This window comes from Pongo pygmaeus, chromosome 3 (genome assembly GCF_028885625.2).
Source record: "Pongo pygmaeus isolate AG05252 chromosome 3, NHGRI_mPonPyg2-v2.0_pri, whole genome shotgun sequence".
Lineage (NCBI taxonomy): Eukaryota > Metazoa > Chordata > Mammalia > Primates > Hominidae > Pongo > Pongo pygmaeus.
In genome coordinates, this window is record NC_072376.2 from 46,996,591 (window position 1) to 47,015,816 (window position 19,226).

At 37.3% G+C, this 19,226-nt stretch overlaps 1 protein-coding gene and 1 pseudogene across 11 annotated transcripts in view; one reads left to right on the forward strand and one right to left on the reverse strand.

The window, feature by feature from the left end:
- Positions 1 to 19,226, forward strand: part of ATP10D (ATPase phospholipid transporting 10D (putative)) — a 161,641-nt gene that overhangs the window by 13,030 nt on the left and 129,385 nt on the right. For 2 of the 11 annotated variants that reach the window (XM_054486837.2, XM_054486839.2), the window contains exon 1: positions 8,434 to 8,719. The exons of 4 other annotated variants lie outside the window; for them this stretch is intronic. The gene's annotated coding sequence lies outside the window, so the exon portion shown is untranslated. Of the gene's footprint in view, positions 1 to 8,433; positions 8,720 to 19,226 lie in introns of those variants that run through there. 5 more of the 11 variants (XM_063663621.1, XM_054486840.2, XM_063663627.1 and 2 more) reach the window with 3 other exon arrangements.
- LOC129034532 (large ribosomal subunit protein eL21-like) lies at positions 14,164 to 14,663 on the reverse strand (annotated as a pseudogene).

A 19,226-nucleotide genomic window follows, 5' to 3' on the forward strand; every position in this document is an offset into this window, starting at 1 on the left:
ACAAGGTCAAGAGATAGAGACCATCTTGGCCAATATGGTGAAACCCCGTCTCTATGAAAAATACAAAAATTAGCTGGGTGTGGTGGCGCGTGCCTGTAGTCCCAGCTACTCAGGAGGCTAAGGCAGGAGAACCGCTTGAACCCAGGAGGCAGAGGTTGCAGTGAGCCAAGATCGCACCATTGCACTCCAGCCTGGCGACAGAGCAAGACTCCGTCTCAAAAGAAAAAAAAAAAAAAAGAAATGGTAGAACATCACCAGCACCTTTGAAGTTTACTGTGTGCCCCTCCATGGCACACAGGAGATCAGTAGGAGTTCCATGGCCATAGTGACTTTCTATTGTGATATTTCCATGAATGAACATCCTGATAATGGAACTTGATCAGCAAAATCACTCAAAAAGGAGATTTGACACTTCACCCAGTAGATGGCAGGGATGTCACTACATTCAGCATGGAAACTTACACTAGACTTTTTATAAGGCAACTAAATGAACAGAGTAATGTCACTTCCTATTGTAATTTAAGTGCTGTTTCATCTGTCAGACCAAAAATACATCAGCTAGTATAGCCTGTCCAGGTCAGGGATCTTCTGAAGAGCTCAGGACCTGCCGACTGACCCCATTCCTGCAGAGCAGTAACATTCCTGCAAGCATATGACCTAAATTATTGGATGGAGCTCTGTTCCTTCTCATTTTTCTTTTCATAACAGGGAAGACTTGGCCTTGCACAAACTCTTGAATACATACCATCCTTTCCACACTCGCTGCCGGTTTCTTGTTTCAGGCCTTCGTTTCATTTCACTCACACTGCAGTGCCAGCACTACCCATTATTTTAGGTTACTTTATTACAGCCCCGGTCAGACCACAACTCTCCTTCTTGAAAACCTTCACAGTGGAGCCTTAATTTTTGTTCTTTCCTTCTCTACGATATTCTGGCCACATAAATATTTTTAAAATTCCCAGATATGCCATATACTGTAACATCTTTGTGTTTTTCTTCTTATTTCTTGTTTTTAGCCAGAGGCTTTTCCTCTATTTCTCCATCAGGATATTCTTGCTCATATTTTAAGGCCCACTGAAATGACAAATCCTATATAAAACTTCTGCTAGCCCCTCTGAAACTTCACTTTGAACTTTGAAATCATTAGTTTCTCTTTTGAAATTTTTGCAAGATTCTGTTAAAGATACTCAACTGAAGAGTGAAATATTTCAAAAAATGTATCTAAATGGGAAACAAATAAGTAAAGAAAAAATGTATTGCTATATAATTGGCTTTTAGCAGTAATACTATCAGGGGATCAAAGTGCCCAGCTAGACTTATCCTTAAAGGAGTATCATGCTTCATAACTGTTGATTCCAAGTGGCCAATTATCAGATACTGAGGCACTTATGAAAACAAAATAAAAACCTTACCACCCCGACACACACATACTCTTTACCATCCCTATCAGGGTCAGATCCAGGGAATGTTAGCAATAAATTATTCTGCAGGTAAGCAATAACCAGGACAATTAAAAAACTTCTGTCTTCCAGTTGTTCCACCCCAAACCTTGGAATTATCCCTGATTCCTTTCTTTCTCTTATAACTCACACACAATTTACAAACAATCCTATTAGCTCTACCTTCAAAATATATCCAGAAGCTGACCACCACCCTCACAGTTACAATTCTAACCTAGGCCAAAATCACCTCTCCCCAGGATTGTTAAAATCACCTCTTGACTAGTCTCCCAGCATCAGCCATGCTCCCTACAGTTTATTGGCAACAAAAAAAGCTAGAGGGATCCTGTTGGAATATAGGCCAGATGGTATCAGTCTTCTACTCAAAACCTATCTACGTATTTGCAACATACACAGGGTAACATCCAAAGTCTTCCATGACTTTATGTCTCTGATGCCACCTTTACTACTTCCCACTGCCACCTCCACATTGTTCCCCCATCACAGTGCCCTGGGCACGCCGGTGCTTTACTGCCTCTCCAGCATAGCTGGCACACCCTTGCCTCAAGGCACTGCATGTTCTCTTACCCTGAAATGCTCCATCCCCAGACACCTTTATGGCTCTCTCACTCACCTACTTCAGATCTTTGCTTAAATGTCACATTCTTGGTAAGACCTTCCCCAAATCAAAAGCTATCCCTCTCGCCTACTCTGGCACTCTCCTCCTCACCTTGCAGTGCTCTTCATAGCACACATTGCCATTTGTTATATTAAATATTTTACATCCATCCAATGAGGGGCAAGGCTTTTTGTTTGTTTTGTATATTCCCTGCACCCGAAATGGTGCTTGCCACATATTCAGTGCTCTATTAATATTTGTTCAATGAATAAGTGAATGAATAAAATATACAAAGTTCTGGGTAAAGAGGGGTTGAAACTGAAGACTTAATTCACTTTGGTCCAACTTCTTCTAGTGATTGTAGAATTGATTTTTAATCCACATATTTCAAATTCTTTCTGCCTTCTAAGGTCACTTTATCCCTCAAAATTCAAATAAAATAGCTAGAACTTCCTCCTGATTACAAGATTCACAGAGAAAGGAGGGGTTAATCATTTCCTAGCCAGAATTTGTGCTTCCTGTGAATTTTTGGTTTTCTTGTTGTTGTTGTTGTTGTTTTGTTTTTTTTTTTTGAGACGGAGTCTTGCTCTGTCGCCTAAGCTGGAGTGTCACGATCTCGGCTCACTGCAACCTCCACCTCCCGGATTCAAGCAATTCTCCTGCCTCAGCCTCCCAAGTAGCTGGGATTACAGATGCCCACCACCATACATGGCTAATTTTTTTGTATTTTTAGTAGAGACAGGGTTTCGCCATGTTGGCCAGGCTGGTTTCGAACTCCTGACCTCAAGTGACCTGCTTGCCTCAGCCTCTCAAAGTGCTAGGATTACAGGTGTGAACTACCGCGCCCGACCTTCCCATGAATTTTTAATCCCAACTGGTCATATAGCCTCCAACTTTGCCATCTTTTCTCTGGCCTCTTCCTCTCAGGCAGACATTCCTTCCCAACTTTCCCAACCCAATTGATAGGGGCAGTGGGCAGAGCAGACTTCATTACAGGTTGGAGGATAATACAACACAGAGATTTTAGTACTTTTTCATGTGCTAGCACTCATGAAAAATGATGATACCTGTACAGCCTCATGAAGTAAACTAACTGATCTCTATGGGGCTTGGTATAAAGTTTCATTGTGTTTTCCTTGTATTACAGAATTGTTAAAAACTAAAATTCAAAGTATTGAGAAAAATATTAAACTTTGAGTTCATATACAATATCCTCATAAAACATTTAAAAATTCTTATTTTTGCTTGCTTCAGTGAACATTTTTTCTTATATGTTTTCTAATTGAGATATAACTTACATACCATAAAAATCACCCCTTTTAAGTGGTTTAATTTTAGAACATTTTCATCACTCCAAATAGAAACCCTGTACCCCTTCGCAGTCACGCTCCATTACTCTCTTCCCCCAGCTCCTGGCAACTACTACTCTACTTTCTATCCCTATGGCTTTATCTATTCTGGGCATTTCATAGAAATGGAATCAAACAATATGTAGACTTTTGTGTCTAGCTTCTTTTTGGGTGCATTTTTATATGAGGTTTTATGCTTAAAATGGCTAGTTATAATTTTTGATACTTTATAATGATTCATTCAAATTCTTGATAATTACTATCAATGAGAAATTATGTTCACTGAAATATGTGACAAAAGCTTACGAATGACTTTTACAACCATACCAGATTGTGCAATAATTGACATTATACTTAAAGATGCTAATAGTCCTTTCTTTTATTAGTTGAACCACATAAAGCTGTCATTTTTATGTCAAAACCTGTTGAATATTGGCAGTCACAATATTCCAATTAATATTTTACTGGGTAATGTAATACTGGAATTCCTTGTGATAATGTGAATGGATTTCGAATCCAGTTCAGTTTTTCATGCCAAGCTTTAATTTGCAGAACACACTGTGAAAATAAGGAATAAAGATATGTGAAAATTAAGACAGCTGCATGGGACCTGGGGTGTCTAGAGCTGTGCTGGCCCAGTCTCCTCGCCAACCCCACTGAACATTCTCTCTGCCACTTGCTGTGCTCTTTGAGAGTCTGGAACACAGGCTTCTTCATCAGATCCATGAGTTTCTTATCCATGGTGGGCTCCAGACACCCCAGGTCCCATGCAGCTGTCACAGAGGCTGATAGTGTTATCTTGCACTGTACCCATAGCCCATTGCCTGAGCTCTGATTTGTGAGGAATACAGCACCATAGAAAGAGAAAATAGCTTAAAAGAGAAACTTTTAAGACATTACTTTCTGAAAGTCACTCAGCCAATACCTATTCAGGGAATTGATCATGGGTCTTCTTCCACATTTGGTGCAAGATTACCTATCATTCCTTAGAAGCTGAATTCCATCTTATCTCTAGGTAGAACTATCTCCCATCCTTTCACCTCTCCAAAGTTTCCAAACTCCTGCCTTCTCTGGTCACTAGGGGAAATACACATTATCCAGAGAAATGTATACTTCTTTTTCTCAACTACATTTATTCAGAAAAAGCTCTGGTACCTATCTTTGTCTAAATAAGAAACTAATTATCTTTCCTAAACTAAAGGGCCATCATTTCATATAAGGAATTGTGCTACTGTCTTATTACCAGTGTTCTTCATATTACAAACAGAATCAATAAATGGTTGACGGACTTATCTAGAACTCCAGGGCCAGCCTGGATCTCTGCTAATCTGTGGAGTTTCCCTTTCTGATATCCTGTGTAATCATTGCATGTTAAAGGTTTTTACAAGGTTAAAAGCCAATTTGTTCTCCTATGGACGAAAGGGACTCACCTGATACAAAGGGAAGGAAATGTATTTCCTCTTTAAAAAAAAAAAACGCACACATAAAATTAAGATCTATGTTTACAACTAGTAATAATAATGTAGATATTCTTGTTGTTTCTAGAAATAAAGAATTTCAACAAGGCAGTTATAGTCATAGCATGGTTTTACCCTATCCCAACAAAAATCATTTACTATTCACTTCCCTAATTTATTGAAAGCTGTGCTGCTTAGCCCACAGTAGAGAGCTGCATTAAGAATATGTGTTCTCAAGCCAGCTCTTTCACCTGCTGTCTTGCCATCTTGGATAAGTTGCTCTAACTCTTTGTGCCTCAGATTTCTTATCTGTAAATGAAGAATGACCTCATAGGGATGATAAGAGGAATACACGAAGTCATAGCTGTAAACTTCTTAGTACAGTGTCTAACAGAAATGGTTCACCAGCACTCAATGAATATTAAGGAAAGAAAAAAAGAGACATCAAATCCTGTGATTATGTTGTTAAAATCAGGGCTCATCTACAAGGGACAAGTGTAATTGCCTGCAGCATTGATCTCTTTCTTCTTCTTCTTCTTCTTCTTCTTCTTCTTCTTCTTCTTCTTCTTCTTCTTCCTCTTCTTCCTCTTCCTCCTCTTCCTCTTCTTCCTCTTCCTCCTCTTCCTCCTCCCCCTCCCCCTCCTCCTCCCCCTCCCCCTCCCCCTCCCCCTCCCCCTCCTCCTCCCCCTCCCCCTCCTCCTCCCCCTCCTCCTCCCCCTCCCCCTCCTCCTTTTCTTCTTCTTTCTTCTTCTTCTTTCTTCTTCTTTCTTCTTTTTCTTCTTCTTCTTTCTCCTTCTTCTTCTTCTTCTTTCTCCAAAAGTCAGTCAGAAAACTGATCGTGAGAAATGTCCTAAAATGTACTTGACTCATAACAAGTACAAAGAAAAAGCAGTGGTTGATTATGAATCATAAGAAATCAGCCTGTGTGCCACTTTAGGAAACGTGAAATATTTTGAGGTAAACAAAAGTAAACCACGCTGCTTTACACGTTACATGTTAAAGCAGTAGCCTGAAATAATGAATATGTCTCTCTTTTACATATAACTGTATAACAAATATAATAGGTTCCAGGAAGAACCCTGTTTACTGTTTTAGAAAAATGTTTTCTGATAACTCTGTCTTCTGCTGCCATACTAATCCTTGAGTATGTTTAAGAAAGGGAAAAATAGAAGTTAGTAAATTGATAATTATCATTTATTAAGCACCTATTAAGTGTTTTACACAGTGATAAGCACTTCAGCTACCTAACTTCATATAATCTTAAATAACACAGAGGAAGATATTATTAGATCCATTTTACCTATAGAGCTTAGTGTTGGTACCCAAGATCACATATCTAAAAATTTGCAGAGCCAAGATTTAAAACCAGGTCAAACCTAGGCATTTGACTATTGTGCCATATATTTCCCATTGACAATTAATTATGAAGTATTGAGAGTTATTAGTGTTGAGAGTCCAAATAATTTTCTAGCTGGAAAAGATGAAGTTCCCTCACTTCTATATTATATAGTTGAAATACTGGTTTTCTTAAAAAACTTCCTGAGAAGTGCAAAAAGAATACCTTCCTGAAATTACAAGAAAGTAAATATATTTTAAATTAAAAATTACTATATAGATTTAAAGTAGCTAATGTCTTAAATTAAGAATCATATTTTATCTTTTTCAAAATAGGAATCACTCTGAGGAGAAAATTGGATATTACAGAAGCATTGCAAAAAGAAAACACCAAACACAACAAAACCTAATAAATTGACAGAAACCCACCTTAATAGTGGTTATTCCAATGACCTTCATGGCATTTCTGAGTATCGATTTTTAAAAATTTGATTAGAAATATTTAAATTATCAAAATGATACAGACACAAATTTCATTCAAATGACAGACACAAATAGAAAGCTAGTAATCTCCCCTCACTATCCTTCCCTGAGTAAACAATTTTGAGGTGTATCTTCACATGTTTTTATATTTATATTAAAATAAATATATAAAGAATATGTATAAGGCTAAGTTGTATTACATAATGTTTTCCATTATTCTACTACTATGCTCTTTAGACTTAAATATAATATAGATTTTCTTCTAAGACAATAATTCAAATCTTAGTGATTCTCAACCCTTGTGCACACATTAGAATTTCTAGAGGAGCTCGAAAAAAAGACATTGCCAGAGTGCCACCCTCAGAGATTCCGGCTTAATTGGCCTGGGTGGGGCCTTGGCATCAAGCTCCCCAGTTCACTCTGATGTGTAGCTAGTTAGAACCACTGATTTAAGCAATCCAAACAGGCTGCAAATGCCAGCTACATGCCTGAATTGTCCTGGTATGTACGTTCCCAGGAAGGCCCTCTGCTGAGGTAACAACACCAGTGCTTGATTGGGAGAGCTCAGGGGGGCCCAGCTACAGTTTTAAGTCTCCTCTATAACGTTGACTCTCAGATAGGAAATGTGTTTCATCTTAAAGGATGTTACAGACAGTCATATGACTGCAAAAAGTGCTACTAGGGCCAGGAATTTCAGAGGCCATGTAAATGACAGTGTGTTCTACTAGGCTGGGTTAATTCTGGGGGTTAAGTTTGACTAAGCTCTAGAGATTTGTCCTTACCTGCAGATGGAGGCTTCCCTAATGGAGCATCACAGGAAGCCACACCCAGAACTTGTTTCTCCTCGTCTGGCAGAAGCACGTTCTCAGTGGGTGCAGAAACTTGTTTGGCTTCTCTTGGTCTGAGAGAATTTTCAAGCCTACCAACCAGCTCCCTGTGTCTGTACTGGTGAGCTCCTTACTAATAGTCAAACATTTGCATGCTCATTTAGTTTTCTTCTCTTGTTGCACATCTGAGAAACACTTGAGAGAATGGAAGAGAGAGGCACAATATAGGAGAGTTGTGGAGAGTTTGGCTCCACTTTTTATATTTGTTTCAATGGGATAAAACAGGCAGCCAGGATTATTAGGTTTTGTTCTGAGTTATTGGTTCGGCCTTCACTAAATGGCTTTTCCTCTTTCCAAATTAGACATTTTGAGAAACCAGACAGGTTGTTGAAACTTATTTAGAAGTTTAAAAAGAAGTTGTGAATTTTAAGCAAACGGACCTTGGCAGGTGTATGGAGAAAGCCACATTATCCTGAGTAAGGGAACGCAAGGGCAAGGTGTGGGGAAAACGACCAAATCAGAATTGTAATCTTTTTCCTCCTTTCTTTTCTAGTCATAAAAACAGTAACATTACATATTATTTATTTATTTATTTTGTGGTAGGGTCTCACTCTGTCGCCCAGGCTGGAATGCAGTGGCGCGACATTTTTAGATTTGATCTCTTTTACCCTCCAAAAAATAATTGTCCAGTGTTCCACGTTTAGCTAAAGCAGTGAATTGTTAGAATTGCAGCGAACAATGAACCAAACCGTCAACCGCGAGCAACCTGTACTTGGGAGGTGAAAGTCAAAGGTGAGATTGTAAGGGCTCTGGGTCACTGGGGCATCTGCGCTGGGCAGAAGGGCAGCTCTGTCAAACAGCTGGAGCTGGAATCCGGGCAGTTGCCAGGCCGTGCCGCTGCTACGTCACGGAGGGCGGGGCGGCGGGCGATTGGCGGTGCACTGCAGCTCGGGCTGCTCTGCAGCCTGGCGGAGACGAGAGGAGGAGCGGAGGGAGAAGTAGGTTGCGAGCTCAGCACACGCTCCGGCGCTGGCTCCCGCAGCTGAGTTTGAGAGATGTCTGAGAAGTGATTTTTTTTTTTTTCCCCGGAAGGCAAATGGCTGGCGTGGAAGCACAACCTGCTTTCACTCTTCGGATTTGTGCTTAGCTCTTTTCTTGTACCTTGCGACTCGTGACCAACATGCTGTGATGTGTGCCGAGGGAGGAATTGGTAAGAGTGAGACGGCGAATCCCTCTGACTGTCCCAGCCTTCTGCTTCACCGCCCACCGGCTTTTCCTTTCTGTTTCTCTCTCCTGTTTCTCCCCGCTCCTCTTCCCTAGTCGGGTTTAGATTTGATGCCATGGCTCAAAACTACAGTTCTGGGCTGTTACTGAACTTGAAAAAAAAAAAAAAGATAAAATGATTACACCATTTTCAATCATTTGATTGTTAAAGGGGAATTTAAAAATCTATTTTAAATGCTGGATTTTGTAAAAAAGCAAACTATGCACACGCGGGCGCACACGAGCACATACATACACGCATTCTTACACACACACCCCTTTGTACACGCGGGCATACACGGGCATGCACACACACGCATTCACACACACACACACTCCTTTGTCATCCCGTTGTGAAATAAGCAGTTTAAAGAAATTTTGGTTATCTGCCTCAAAGGTGATGAAAGGGGAAAGTGTTGAAGATTTAGCCCAGCAGATTGATTCCTTAAGGTTGATTCCCTAAGGTTGATTCCTTAGGAAGAAAAAGGTGTTTGTATTGGAGCTTTCTCAGAAACAGTTTTCAAAGGAGTGCTACAAAGAATCCCCCATGCTTCCCCCAAAACACTAACTTTAAATAACCTAGTTGTTATTCGGGGCACCCTTTATTTTACATTATAAAACATGTAGTTTTAGTTTACCACGTACAGCAGAGAGACATCAGTTGGTTAGGGAATGGATGGTTATTTTTGTGTCTGGGACCCTGTGCCTTTAGAAAGAATGTTTTAACTGCTCTTATCATGCTAGCTCAGGTTTTTAAAATGTGATCTGAATAAGACCAAAGTTTCTTCTTGCGTTCTTTTCATGCTGGTTCTAAGCAGGGAGAAAAACAAGTCTGTATGGACAGAGCAAACCTCTAACTCAAAATCAACCTTGAAAGATGCATCAACAAGGACAGGGGCTCCTCATCCACCAATATTTACTTGCATCAGCCTTTAAATCATATAGGTCACATTTCTGTGAAGAATAGCATCATCAAAAAAACCCTTGTTGACTTGTGAAGAGCAAAAATCATTGCAACGGAGTAGTTCATTCAGTTCCCGCAGCAAGAGCCTCCCACTCCGATCCACCTCAAAAAGTAATAACTGCTTCTTCTGGACTGTTTTCTATTCTCACTACAAATACGTATCATATACCTACATTGAGATAGTCTATTTTTATTAAAATGAGATCATTTTATACATTTGGAAAAATAACAGCAACATTTTAAAGTTTTAGGGAGTTTAAAAATAGTATTTAATTTTCATGCTAATTTAACATTCATTAAATTGCATGAAAAAGAGGGAAAATCTAAGCACTCTAAACTAGGATGTGGGGAGTGTTTGACCCTGGCTTAGCAAAACCTGAATACTTTTCATACTTAGTGACTAAATAGAATTGAGTAGGGCCGGGTGCAGTGGCTCATGCCTGTAATCCCAGCACTTTGGGAGGCCGAGGCGGGCGGATCACCTGAGGTCAGGAGTTCGAGACCAGCCTGACCAACATGGTGAAACCCCGTCTCTACTAAAAATACAAAATTGTCTGGGCATGGTGGTGCATGCCTGTAATCTCAGCTACTCGGGAGGCTGAGGCAGGAGAATCTCTTGAGCCCGGGAGGCGGAGGTTGCTGTGAGCCGAGATCACGCCATTGCACTCCAGCCTGGGCAACAAGAGCAAAACTCCATCCCCCCCAAAAAAAAGGATATCATTTATTTTGCTATTGTCAGTAAAACGAAGGGAAATGCTCAAATATGATTATAATTTATAATAGAACAGAGGTGACTCACCTGTCAGACAAATGTACTTCCTATAATTGACTTTTTAAATTAAGGGTTAAAAAAAATGTACACATATTCAAGCCTTCATTACATGTTTTCTTTATTGTCTGATATAGTTGGAAGTAGTTCTTCTAATGAAGAAGAATCAAAGAAAATGCTACAAGTGAGATTGAGAATTCTCACAGAACAATGCATTGATAAATATAAATTTAATAGTGCTTGAAGAAAAGGAGAATTGATTTATCAACTCTAGGAGCAAATATATGTGTGCTGGATGCTATCACCATTCCTGGTCAGTTATTCCTTCCCTATTTTCTTAGATAAATTTATTTCATTTCAGAAATCATTTTAGCCATAGAAACAATACTTTTTTATTGCTTTGCAGAATAAGGACTAACAGTGATGCTAGTTTTGTAAAAGAGTTGTGGCCTTAATGGAATTTTTTTAATGCTACTCAATAAAAGGTATATCAATACAACTATTTGAGGCAATTACGTGGTAGTATGTATTAAAACTTGTGAATGTTGGGCCAGGCACAGTGGCTCATGCTTGTAATCCTAGCACTTTGGGAGGCCGAGGCAGAAAGATCCCTTAAGCTCAAGGGTTCAATACCTGCCTGGTCCCGTTTTGCTCCCATCTCTACAAAAACAAAACAAAACCTGTGAATGTTCATAGCCTTTGACTAGGTGATCTTGGGTCTAAAAATATAGCCTAAGGAAATAATATGAATCACATATGAAGATTTATAAATGTTTATTACCATCTTATCTGTAATACGAAAAAATGGAAACAAAGCCCCAATAACAAAATATTTAAATAAATTAGTGTAGTTTATATATCTATATTGATAAAACTCAGTTACAAAAGTTTTTTTAAAATTTAATGACTTGGAAATATACTTGCGATGTATTCCGTAAAAAAATGAAATTTAATATATTATCTTATGTGTAAAATATAATTTTGAAATAAATATATAAAATCTGTTTAATCAAAAATATTTATTAAGCTGTTACTCTAAGACAATGTCCTAAATTAATAAGGATTGAAAAAGATTAATGCAGTTCCTGTTTGCATACAAGTTTCTTTTGCATCAGTAGGCATATCCATTAAAATATCATATGTCCCCCACCCCCGAAAAAGTGAATTCCTGGGTGGTAAAGTTACAGCTTGATTTTCTTTTTTATATTTTTCCTAATATTCCAAAATCTTTTAAAGCAACTGTTATTTTTGTAATGACAAAATACCACTTTCAGAAATATCACTGAGAAATATAATAAGCAAAAAAAAAAAAATATATATATATATAAATGGTAAGCTCTGTATTTTACATGCTCCCTTTAAAAAGATACTATAAAAAGCAGTGCGAGATTGCTATGGTCTAAATGTTTGTTCCCTCCCTTTCTGAATTCATATGTTGATTCTCATTCCCCAGTGTGATGGTAGTAGGAGGTACAGCCTTTGGAATATGATTAGATTATGAGAAAGGATTCCTCATGAATGGGATTAGTGCCCTCATAAAAGAGGCCACAAAGAGCTGCCTTGCCCCTTCCACCATGGGAGGATGCAGTGAGAAGGTGCCACCTATGAATCAGAAAGTGAGCTCTCCCCAGACACAATATCTGCTGGCGCCTCGATGTTGGACTTTCCAGCCTCTAGAACTTTAGGAAATAACTTTTGATTGTTTACAAATCACCTAGTTTATGGTAATTTGTTATAGCAGCCCAAATGGACTAAGGCAGACACAGATGAATACTGCTATACAAATGATCCCCAATGAGAAATAGATATAAATGAGCAATTCACAAAAGACAAAAAATTTTAATTGTCTAAAGTTAGGGTAGGGGGGATGTTAACCTCCCAATAATCAAAGAATCCCAGCATAGCGATAAATTACCACATTTTCACACATCACATTAACAAATGTGGACAACAAATCAAAATGTATCATTTTGTTGGGAAAACTATTCAGTAATATGAGAAAATATTCATGATATGGAAAAATGTTTATGGTATGAGAAGTGGATAAAAGCAAGTTACAAAATGATATCCTAATTTTGAAAAAAAAAATCAATCTGTGCACAGAAACCAATTTATCGGTGGGGAATAAACCAAAAGTTAATAGTATTTATATTTGGGTGGTAGGATTATAGTTGATTTGTATTTTTCTCATGGTGTTAATATGCAGTTTCTAAAATTTCTGCAGTGAATATATTTTAGTTATCAGAGAAAACAAGTCACTATCCTAATAAAGCAATTAGTCCTAGTATAAAGAGCACATATATGATATTATATATCCCCTCTTTCACAAAGTCCCCCGTCTCCCTTATTGTGTGTACTTTTATGTTAGGTATCATTATTTCTGAATTATTTTTCTGATGAGAACATTTGGATTATAAGGGAAACCACAAAACAAAGCTGTTCTGCTCACATTCACTGTTTCGCCTCCACCTATTTTCTAAAATAATAAGCAGTGTTGAACAGATTTGAGCTTTACTTCCCTATAATTTCCTGTTGATTTCATTTGCCAGGGCCTAGGGCTGATAGGTTTTAATTAAATACTCCTTAATTTCTTTTTCTAAAGTCTGCTTATTCAGCTTAAGGCCTTTTTGAATGAGGAAGATGGGTACTACTACATTCCTCTTAGTAAAACTTACAAGGTTTTAACTCTTTAGGTAGGCTAGGTAATACAAATCATAATTTTCTTGGTTATGAGAAGGAAAGTGAAAGTCAGTTTTGACCTGTCTCAAAATGTTGTGAAATCTTTTTCTTCGATTTATAGGATTCATAACTACTTAGCATGTGTTTTTAAACTTTGACTTCCCCTTAATTAGACAATAATAATATAGTTAGAAGGTTTTAGTTAACATTTTAAATTATAACATCCCTTCTTCTTTACTAAATTCTTTCCTAGAAAGATGTCCTCAGATGTTTTCTTCACAAATATTCTATTTATCTGTGATGTCCTTTAGCTAGAAATCAACATTTCTGCCTTGCCAAGGTAGAAAAAAAATTGCCTGAATCTGAAGCATTATTATACTTTTAAGATCCTTAAACCAAGGACTAAGAAAAAAGTGAAATGCTTTCAATGGGATATGGAAACTTTGAAAGGTAATTTTTACTTTGAGTCCCAGAGTGGCTTTCTGCTCCCAGATTGTCTCACTTCATTTGAATCAGGCTAGTGCATGAGAAGAAGTATCGTGGTCCCAAATGCCTAATTTGTCACATCTTCTTTGCCTGCTTGATTTGGGTCACGGTCAGGATGGATGGGTTGATGATAGGAATATGTGGGTATGTAGTATTAGGATGTAGGATTGGTAATGGGTAGAGGACAGGAGTGGAGCCAGCACGGGTGGTATAGGGCAAGTGAAGAACACGAGAGTGTGGCTCATGCCAGATTGTTGTGTTGCCCTTGTCAGCCGGTAGGATTACTGTTGTCACAGATGTGTGCTCAGAGATGCCTTAGGAAGTCTCTAATGATCCTACTCCTCGTTAGGTAATTGGCAAACTGTGTTGTGAATACATTATTCAGGTTTTCCAGATGAGTCGTCCTTCCTTTTCTCCCTCATTTCAATGTATCGTTCACACTTCTTGCAAATACATCTTTTTTTTTTTTTCAGTCAGAAGTCTTTTATTTTATTTATTTTGTTAACACCTCTGATGCCATGTGTTCATAGGGAAGAGGTTCCAGCAGTTCAGTTTCCTTCCCATTGGTTCTCACAAAGTGTGCTTCTCTGGGTGGAGCAGGCTGGTGCATCAGTTGAACCCAGGTACTTTTCTCTTTGGCTTTTTTCTTTTTGTGATCATTTTCCTTCATGCGTTTCAGGAAGGTATCTCGCCTATTAGGGTGCTTAATGTGTTCAATATGCACATTAATTCTCTTGGCAAGAATCTTGCCCTTAACTTGTTTACAACAATGCCAGCAGCATGCTGGGGAACGTTGTAGACTCTTCCAGTTTTGCCATGGTAACACTGATGGGGCATTCCTTTTTGAACAGTACCCATTCCCTTGAAATCTCCAATATCACCTCTCTTATAGATTCACAGGTATGTGGCCAAAGGAACTACTCCATGTTTTCTAAAAGGCCTAGAGAACATGTATGGGGTGCCTTTCCTCTTTCCCTTTGTGCTTGTCATTTTGGTGAATTACTGGAAGATGCTGGTTCTGGCCGAAAGGAAGTGCAAATAAATCTTATAAATGTCCGTATCATATCACAATCTTCTCAGACATCTTTGGCGATTTCCCATATTCTTCATCTTAGCAAGTCAGGGCTTCAGTTTGGTCCCAACCTAGATTTTCATTTAATTTCCCATCACTTCTTAATTTGTACTTGAAACTGCTGCCATATTGAACTACTCATTGTTACTTAAATAAACAGTCTCCACCCTCCTTGCCTCCTTGCCTGTATTCATATTACCTTTTCTAAAATCTATAAATCTCTTCTGTCAGGATTCTAAACATTTCCCAAGGCTCACTTATAATACCTTCTTTTCTGGGAAGCCTTTCCTCTTCTCCCTTTCTATCCTCTGACCTCATACCATGCTTTCTCGTAAGACTTACTGGTTTCCCTAAATTCATATACTGCATGATTATCCTAATTTTATCTTTTTTATTGAACTAAATACTTGACCTGTTCTGGGGCTAGTTTATCCATTCCCAAAGCACTCAGCACCGTGCCCAGGACAAGGTAAAATAAATGTACCATAGAAAATAAACTCCTAGAAGGCAGATAATTTTGTCCGTTTTGTTCCCTGGTTTATTTCCAGTATCGATAACAATGCCTGGCATATAGTAGGAGTGCCAAAAATATTAGTTGAAAGATTGAAATTACTGAGCACCTTCAGTGCGTTAGGCACAGTGCATTGTTAATAAATCTCTTTACAAAATTGTGTGAGGTGGTGATATTATTTCCGTTTTGCAGATTTGGAAACTGATGCTCAGAAAGGCTAAAAGCTTGTGGTAAAGGGACAACTGTGAATCTGTTTGCCAAAGTTGTGTTCATTCTGCTAATTGCTATTAGCAATTTGTTGCAGTTTTGAAAATAGCTAATTATCAGTACTTATTCAAAATAAATGTAGTGTGATGTGTAGGTACCATTGAGTAAATTATTGAGATCGGGTATTTATCATGAATCTATTTTATAATTCCAATGAAGATCAACTTGTTTTTAATACCATTTGTAGTTTTGATCTACCTCTTATTTGTGTTTATATACTATTCTCAGTAATACTTATAGGCCTCAGGTACAGTTTAAATATATGTGTTGAGACAGTTTAAGTAATTGACATGTGTAATCCATGCTTTCATTGCATTAAGTCATGTGCTGAAGTAATTTTTAGCCTCTGTGAAATAATGCTTCTCTATGTAATAATTATAATATATTAATATTAATTCATCCACTAGCTTCCAAAAGAAAATCTTTAATACATTTTAGAAATTAATTAAATCTTTCATCTATCAGACTGAATTTTCCTTTTTATAGTTTAAACAAAATAACTAATGTTACCACTTATCTATCTTCATCACATATCCAGTAATATGCTGTATTCTTTAAAGAAAATAACAGAATATAATTCAGAATTTTAGTCTCTAATGTGCTTATTTACCTCATCTGTATAGCTTGAGCTAATACTCTGTGGGAGACCTTTAGAAAACCTTTGATGTAGTCTATTGATATAACCTTTTGATCTTACAGTTTTTCAGGGGCTAAATTCTTTCCATTTCAGCTACAAATAACTCTACTTTCCTATTCATTATTCTTTTTATCTTTTACCATTTATCTTTCTTTTAAGCGTGTTATTTTCCTTTGCTTTTTAAAAACTTCTGTAGTTACCCAAACAGAAAATAATTGCCCTATTTCTTGTATATAAGAAAAGTAGTTTCACTGATTATTTAAACAATAATATATACATCATTGGTATGGGAAAGATTAGCTGCATAAAAATCATATTTAATGGTAATGACTTCATGGGGAAAATACATAGTCCCTGACTTATGATGGTTCAACTTATGATTTTTCCAGTTTATGATGATGCAAAAGAGATACACATTTAGTAGAAACCGTACTTCAAGTTCCCATACAACCATTCTGTCTTTCGCTTCCAGTATAGTATTCAGTAAAGTACATGAGATATTTAACACTTGATTATAAAGTAGGCTTTGTGTTAGATGATTTTGCCCAACTATATGCTAATGTAAGTGTTCTGAGCACATTTAAAGTAAGCTCGGCTAAGCTGTGATGTTCAGTAGGTTAGTGTATGACATGCACTTTTGACTTATGATATTTTCAATTTACCATGGGTTTATGAATGAGCATCTGCATTCATTAATTAAAAATAAGTCCAGAGTAGATTTGAGCTGCCTAGGTCTATGGTTTTCAAAGTGTGGCCCCCAGAGTAGGCCCCATCAGTATCACTTGAGCTTGTTAGAATGCAAATTATCAGGCCACTGCAGAGCAACTGAATCAGAGAAACTGGTGTGATTGTGTGCTTGGGTTGGGGAGGAGGCGGCAGGGAGGGCAGAATCTGTGTTTTAACAAGCTGTCTATGTGATTCTGATCCGTGATAAAGCTGGAGACCACAGGCTTGGAGTAAGATCCTCAGGTGAGCAGGCCAGTATATTCACTGGGCTTTGACAGGTAGGTACCTGACTTAAAAGGTCTCTGGGAAAGGGGATTTCATTTACTTTCCTGTATGCTGTTTCAGATACCTCTGTGTTATTACTAAGCTGGCTGCAAAAGTCATTAATTTAATACATGAAACTGAAAACGACAGTCAGAAACACAGTGTTCAACACTTAAAGGTTTGTGTTGGATAGGTTTTATGTTATTATTTGCTTCTTGGCAACAGATTCCCTTTAAAAAAACAGAATTAAACAACTTTTGTGCAAATGTTTCATAAGGGAAAAAGAGTAAGACTTTTTCCCCCCAGTTCTTTGATCTTGGCTGTATTTGGGGATAATGATTGAAAGACGCAAACGTGAATCTTATGACTTTCAGTAGAGTTTGTGCCTAGGGAATCAAGTTTTCATAGCGATCCTGCACGCTTTTGAAGTGGTAAGGAATGATACACCTACTGTGACCATTAAAGTTGTAATTAATTAACTCTGTAAAATTAAAATCCAAGCATAAAAAGATTTTCATAGTGCATCTGTAAACAACATAGGCTGTATTCTTTTAATATACTTTGGATCTAATAAAGTTAGATTAAGTACCTCATTTATTGCTGGAAATTCTATATCCCAGCTCACTTTATCTTTAAGGGCCCATGTGATGTTGAATATGGTCATTTTGGAATGTTGTAGATTGGTCATGTTATGAAGATACTACAAATAAGCAGAAAGAATTTTGAAATAAGCTCTTAATTAGGAATTGAAAATTTTCTTACCTGCAGACTTTTATTTTCCCACTGACTTTAATTTTCTAAAAAGCAATGAAGGTGATATTTGAAAAGTGTAACTGACTTATTTTTGAGATTTTTGTATTACTTTCACATCAAAAACTCTATATGCCCTACATAAGTATAGGCGTAAAAGTATTTTATTGAAACAATTATCTGAGCTTTCTTTTGCAGACTACCATTTAAATTCTGTTTTCACAACTAATTTTCAGAAAGAAGAGTCTCCCAAAACTATATCGACATTTAAGTATGCTATTTATTGCAATTTAGCCAGACATTTATAAGGTAACTTTTAGTAATTATCTTTTGGTAAAAACAAAAAACAAAAACCCCAAAACTGAATGCTTTAATTAATTAGCTTTGCAACATTTATAATTACATGTAATGCTTCTTTGCAGGAACACACATATTTGCCTTTATCAAGAAGCTTATACACTAAACTATGTTTAACTTATATGTCAAGAAACTTATATTTAGTATATAACTTAGTGTTAAACATAATTTCTGGTTTAATATTGAGTATAGCATTATTAGTATGTACACATGTTACCCATGGCCTTATGTGTGACCATTCATTTTCAGTATTGAGGCAGCACGCTTGGCTTGCATTTTATGAAATTGTGCTTTAAAAAAAAAAGGAAAGAAAGAAAAGACTTAAAGGAATGCACCTCTTTCCCACATCTTAAATGTAAAAGCAATACATTAAGTTCTGTGTATAGGCTTCATGATTATATGAAGTTTCATCAAAATTTAACTTTTTGATTAAAATGAAGATCTGTTTTCTAATTCCAAAATAACTATATGTGTTAATGGTAAAAAAAACATGGAGAGTATAAAAACACTGAAAAAATTAAAATCTGCTATTAATAGAATATCCCGAAATAACCACTGTTAATGTTTTTAAAAATATTTTATTCGAAATTCTTCCATGTTTATATATTGTATATATTCATAGTTGAGATTATACTTGTATGCAGGTCTAAATCGTGCTTTAAAACTTTATAAACTTTAAGCATTTTATGAGTCATTAAAAATTCTTTTAAGCAACTTTTTTTTTTTTTTTTGAAACAGAGTTTGGCTCTTGTTGCTCAGGCTGGAGTGCAATGGTGCAATCTCGGCTCACTACAACCTCCATCTCCCGTGTTCAAGCAATTCTCCTGCCTCAGCCTCCCCAGCAGCTGGGATTACCAGCATGCGCCACCGCGCCTGGCTAATTTTGTATTTTTAGTAGAGGTGGGGTTTCTTCATGTTGGTCAGGCTGGTCGCGAACTCCTGACCTCAGGTGATCTGCCCACCTCGGCCTCC